The sequence below is a fragment of the Malurus melanocephalus genome, unplaced genomic scaffold, assembly GCF_030028575.1.
Source record: "Malurus melanocephalus ecotype Western Australia unplaced genomic scaffold, MMel_1.1 scaffold_22, whole genome shotgun sequence".
Taxonomy (NCBI): domain Eukaryota; kingdom Metazoa; phylum Chordata; class Aves; order Passeriformes; family Maluridae; genus Malurus; species Malurus melanocephalus.
In genome coordinates, this window is record NW_026623254.1 from 2,505,031 (window position 1) to 2,511,030 (window position 6,000).

Sequence of the window (6,000 nt, forward strand, 5' to 3'; positions counted from 1 at the left end):
TGAAGGACATTTAACTTGCTGGTGTATTTTCATGRATTCTGAATGTTTTGCCTGCTGAGACAGCCACTGAAATTTAGAATCTCATATGTGGGACTGAAAAAACCAGACACATACAGAAAAATAAAAGGAAAATTGAAGAAGCCCTCTACAAATACACAGTTCTAGCACTCCCGTGTAAGCTTCTAACATCCCAGACGCTTCCAAAAAAAACCAAGTAAATTAGTCCAAAACTGGTGTGATGTATTAAGGCAAAAGCCCCTAAAATAGCCATTATGTCTGATTAAACATAGAAAGGTGGCTGCAGTTCAGCTGTTGGGTGACATTTGGAAGTGAGCTCTCCATATCCTTATATACAGACTGAAATATACCAAATAGATACCAGGAAAAATGTGTTGAGTTTGTTTGTTATGAGAGTAGTTAAATTTTGCAACAGTCTGCCAATGAATTTGTGGAAGCTCCATCCTCAAAGACATTCAAGATTTGCCTGGACATGGYCCTGAACAACTCCTCTACTTAGACCTGGTTTGAATACGGTGTTGAACTCAGCTTCAGCAGGTCTCTTCTACCACACAGGACTATTTAATTTAATTCTCACTTCTCAAAAATACAATTTTTGCACTGAAACCTGAGCCAGTGCGAGCAGCACCTCCCAGAACTATCTTTTTGGGAAAGATGCCTGGGAAGGTGACATACAGAACAGACCACCTTCAAAGCCATCAGCAGTCAGCTCTCCTCAATCTAATCTTCTCTTGAGGATGAACTGTGCTAATAATCTCTCAGCTCTAGATCGCAATAACTCAACCTTGATATTTGGACAACAGCCAATTTGACCAAATAAAGACAAAATGTGATTCCATCAAAACTTCTGTTACCTTCTACRACACATATATTAATATTTCCTTATTTTTTTGCTCCCCCACACCTCTCATGCACTGGCAGATGCACCCAACCAAACCATACAGTCTCTAACATTGTATGCAAATTTCTAGGGGAAATTTGGCAAGGCCTTTTGTTCTGGAAATCTCTATAAACAGTACAGAGACACTGTGACTCTTCCAGCTGGAACAGACCTATCCTGAAGCCATGTCAAGTTCTTAAAGAAGTTGATGCATATCTCATGATTATGTCTCATCCCACAGATGAGAACTCACAGAAACAYTTTCAGGGACTCTTTCAGAAAAAGGTTTATATTTACTACACACTGATGTATTCCACAACAACCTTGCAAGAGCAACAGTTGCCTTTGTGATTATGTAACCTCACCATGGATATCAGAGATCCCAACAGGACCACTCTATCACCTAAACCCCCTCCTGCTCTGCGGCAGAAGCACCATGAGCCCATCACTTCCCTCTCTGCACTGAAGACTGACTACGACTTCCTCTCTCATTAGGAAAAAAAGGAGGGCTGGGGAGAAAAAGAACTTGAAGTAGGATAAACGCACAGTGATGCTTTTACTCCAACAAAATAGAAAATTTCCAAGAATGGTAATATTTTCTTTTTTAGCTTTCGTTGGTAATGTTACAAAGAAATAACACCACTTTTATGCTAGGTAATAGATGAACTACCAGAAAAAGTATTCAGTGGCCATCAATATATCTGAACCCATAATAGTGTCTTCTCTTTCTAAAATTAATGATGCTGAAATCCAATAATAAACATTTTAATGAATACACTTGCTCTCAAATTCTTATCATCCCCACTATCTAAATAAAACCAGTGTTTCAGATAAATGATTAACAAAAAATTTACTGGGTTTGTACACAGCCTTGAAAAAAAAGGCAATTGAACCATTTAATAACATTATGTTTTGCCAAGCATATATTTGCCACTTGCAAAAGCTTTCTTTGGTGTTGATCTGATTTGTTGTGTTCAATAATTTAAGAGAGACTTTTACTGCACGCAGTCACATCTGTTATGCTGGTTGATAGTCAGTAATTTTAGAGAACACTTGCTTAGGAGAGATCTTTTATTTGCTATTCCTGAACTTGAATGACTCTTTTCTTTCATTATTTCCCAGAATGGGTTAAGCAAGACACTTCCTAGCAGGTTGATGGCCACAATGACAATTCACACACGCACACACACCAGAAGTAARTTCAAGGGTTGCATTCAGATAAATCCTATTTTAAGTGTGGATGTAGAACCACTTTCCACAAAACTAAGCATATAYAGTGACACTGTGGTTATAGGACATGTTCTCTGAAGGGTTTCAAGGAAACAAAACAAAAAGATGATGACAAATAATTCCAAGTAAATATATTGGCAGGATAAATTAATTCCACAAGGCATGGCTGTTTTGCATCTGCTGTAGTGAATTACTCAGATGTAACCCCAAAAACCTTTTTGATGGTAGATGTGCAAGAAAGAGTGGGTTCATAAAGGTGCTTTGGATGCAGAGAGMTCAGGTAAGCGTTCACGGCAGCAGCACAAACTTCAGGAAGAATCAGTCAGCAGGAACACTGACGATGACCTACCCAAAACTGGTCTCTGKGACTGAAGATAATTTCAAAGAAAACCTTTCAAACATATATACTTAAAAGGAGTATTTAAGTATCATGCTAAAGGCATGGAATTTAAAGGATAGGAAATGCTTGAAAGCACTTAAATACTTTTCTGAAGGCTCTACCAGCAACTTTAACAAATAAATCCAGTGCTGTATCACATGGAATGTTTAAGTACTATTACTTAACATTATATTAAATATTTTTATGTTACACTGCTATTTCATATTATATTGAATTAAATGCTTTACACCAACCAAAAGTTCCAAGTGCTTTGAGATGGAACATAATAGTTCATAAATACAAGTGTTTACTGTCAAATCAGAGGAGGTTGGAATTCTAGTGCTGCATTTTTAAACCATGATTCACATTCTCCAAAAAACCCCAAAGATAAGCTGTTTCAGACCACATACAGGTATTCTTTATGCCCCACCACTAATGCCTATTCTGACCAACCTCTACAGCAAAACAAGAGCACAAGAACCAATACTCCAAAATGAAGACAAAGTTTGCTAATCTGGTCACTTTGCCCCCATGGAAAGAGCCTGGTTGCTCCTACACATGAAAGCACTGCCCCAAAACAAACAGGAAATAAAACTGTTATTCTGAATATAGAGCAGAAAATTAAAGCAAACATCCAATAAATTCTAGTGCCTATAGCCAATGGTTTTGTTTTGTAGCACAGCATGAGACAGATTTGAGCCCTTCAGCTGAAATCAGCTGTGAAGTGTACACAATCATCTCTATTTATACCTGCAAAATTAAGGGGAATATTTGTGGGTTTGACCCTCATTTCAGGTCAGAAAATGCAYTGGGGACCATGCTTGTGACTTGACCCTCTCGCTATCAATAGCCTTCCGAGAAATAAAGGGTATACTAATTAGTTCTTAATTTAACAGATACAGGAGATACAAGGACTATGAAAAGAGTGTCTTACAGGGAAACATTTCAAGAACAGGGTATGTGCAGGTTAGGAAAGGAGGTTGCAAGAAGACCTAATTATGGTTGACAAATACCTGAGGGGGTTCTTTTCTACAAGCAGCAGGTAGAAATCTGTTCAAAATATGCAATAAGGACAAAGCCCAAAGGCATTATCCGAAATTGAAGGAAGGGTAGTTCAGACACGGTATCAGAAATGGCTTTTCACTCAGAGGATCATTACTATACGGAATAAATGACCTACCAGGGGCTCTTCAATCCTAATGAATTTTATTCCGGGATAGGCACTTAGGTCTCAGTGCTRCATCTGCCTTTGCTCCCGAAGAGCCGGGCTGGCTGCAGCAGCCCGGGCAGTGCCTCCTGCCGAGCCCCAGCGAGCGCCGCCGGGCTGCGCGGCCCTGCAGTGCCACCTTCCGGGAGAGGCAGCCCGGGACCCCCGCTCCCCTCCCCACCCCATCCCCGGCACTGAAAACCACCGCCAAAATGCTGCCTTTGGCTCCTTTCCTGCCTGATCGGCCAATCTGCCCAGCATCCATCCCACCGGGCACCAGCACGGCCAGCAGCGAATTTAACCGGGTGTCTGAGCAGCGCTGGAGAACCGGAGCGCCAAGCCCAGGGCCAGACCGGTTCGTTCCGCTCCCTCCCTGGAGGGGGCTGCAACACGTGGGCTTGCGAATTGATTTTCTATTTCATATCAGTAGAGCAAGTTTTCAAAGTATTACAACGGAACGCATTAAAGATGCTCTTTTAGGATTCCACCCAGTCCCACAAATGCGYTAGATGTGATGTAGCTAGTTTTGGAAGCTTTTGCCCGTGCTTCTTGGGTTGGGTTTATCATTTTCTAGACAAACATAAACTGTATTAATGAATAATTATTACAAAAAAATTCAACTCTGTTATGTAGCAAAAAATGAACATTATGTCTCAGCATAAACAAATAACATACAATATACTTGCTTTTGTGCAAGGAGACTGCAATGGAAGTGCAGTAGGCTTTACATCCAAAAAAAAAAATGAGGAAATTCTTACTTTAGGGTCAAATACTTATCAGGATACCTAGTTACCTTCAGAAGTGTAAAACAAGTGTATTACAAACCTACCTAAATTAGCAGTTAAGAAGTCAACAGAACTCCTTCAAATACAATTCCTCTTCCCCCCAGCCTTCACAATGTAACTAATGGCCTCTCTATGCTTTATTTATTTATTTAAGTAAGCCMCATTAGAGCAGGTCCGCAGGTGTGAAAGCTGCTCAGGTAGGCTGATAAGGGGCTGACTGATAYCAGAACCTGTGCAGAGAGCAACTGCTGGCAGAGGCCTACTCACGTCAGTCACAGTTCAAGAACAGACATCAAAAACTTCCACCTGGAACATTCACCTTGCTGCCACCAACTGAGCAGGATGCAAGAGTAAGGACCRATACAAATCAGTCTTCCACATCAGAAGTGAAGAGCAGACCAGGATCATAGACCTAGCTTCACCATCCACTCCATTCCTTCCACTACCTTGCAACTGGCAATCTGTGGTTGCTTTAATGGCTCCATTCCACAYTGTGATTGGTTTGCTCCCATCTCCTCACCACCAGGTTTTCTTGACTACTGATCAATTTAACCTTTCAGGTGCTGTTTGTATAAAATAGATTGTAAATAAATGGCAGCCTGAGCACTATCAGGGAACAGAACACTCTTCCACCTGGCTGATTTTGTTTGCCTTAGAAGTAGCTCTTTCACCTGGGTGTMATGACAATCCACATCAAGAGACAGATGCAAAACTGTTCCTCCAATTATATAATCACTGCAGCTGATAAGGAGGGAGCTAGATTTAGGTTGCCATAGTGTTGGCATATTGCTATGGAGGCTGAGCTCTTCATCCACTTTATCAGCTCTGGACCAGGAAGAGCAGCCCAATTATGTCTGCTGAATGCATGTGCTGCAGACTCGCTCCCACTTGGAAGAAGCACTCTGGATCAGGGGCTGCTTCCTTTCCCCTCCCACCTCATTTCGATGGAGTGGTTAGGGGTGGGGGTGCTGGGTGGTTTTATTCTTTTTAATCTGTATTTAATTGGAAGGAGGGTGGTCTTATCTCTRAACCCCACTACCCTTCCACCATTGAGGGCTGCCACAGCGCTASTGCCCCTCCCCAGCTGCACCTTCAGCCGCCTTTCCAAGGGCTCGGGGGTAGGGGGTACCTGGGGCCTCACCGGGGGCACCCTCGTCCCCAGAGCAGGTGCTCGATCCCAGCGGGCGGGGGCACCTTTGGCAGCAGCGAAGTTGTCGCCGGGCGAGGGAGGGGCTGCCCTGAGGACAAGGCGGGGGGCGAAGGCGAGATGAAGAAGAAGTTGGCCGGGGCGGGGGGTTCTGCTGGGGAGAGAGAGACACCCCGGCACCCGCTCCCGGCGGAGCGCTGCTCTTCCCTTGCTGAGGGGAGGAAATGGCTCTGCCTGCTCTGCAACACCGACGTGTGTGTGCAGCCAGGGCTGGAGGGAAGGGAAGGGAGGGGGTGACACCATGCAGGTAACAGGATAAAAATAACTTCAGGAACGGCAGATCGGGGTTGGGCG

At 43.1% G+C, this 6,000-nt stretch overlaps 1 protein-coding gene across 1 annotated transcript in view; it reads right to left on the bottom strand.

The window, feature by feature from the left end:
* The window catches only part of CACNA1C (calcium voltage-gated channel subunit alpha1 C), a 413,981-nt gene that overhangs the window by 406,562 nt on the left and 1,419 nt on the right, over nucleotides 1-6,000 (bottom strand). The gene's annotated exons all lie outside the window — the stretch shown is intronic.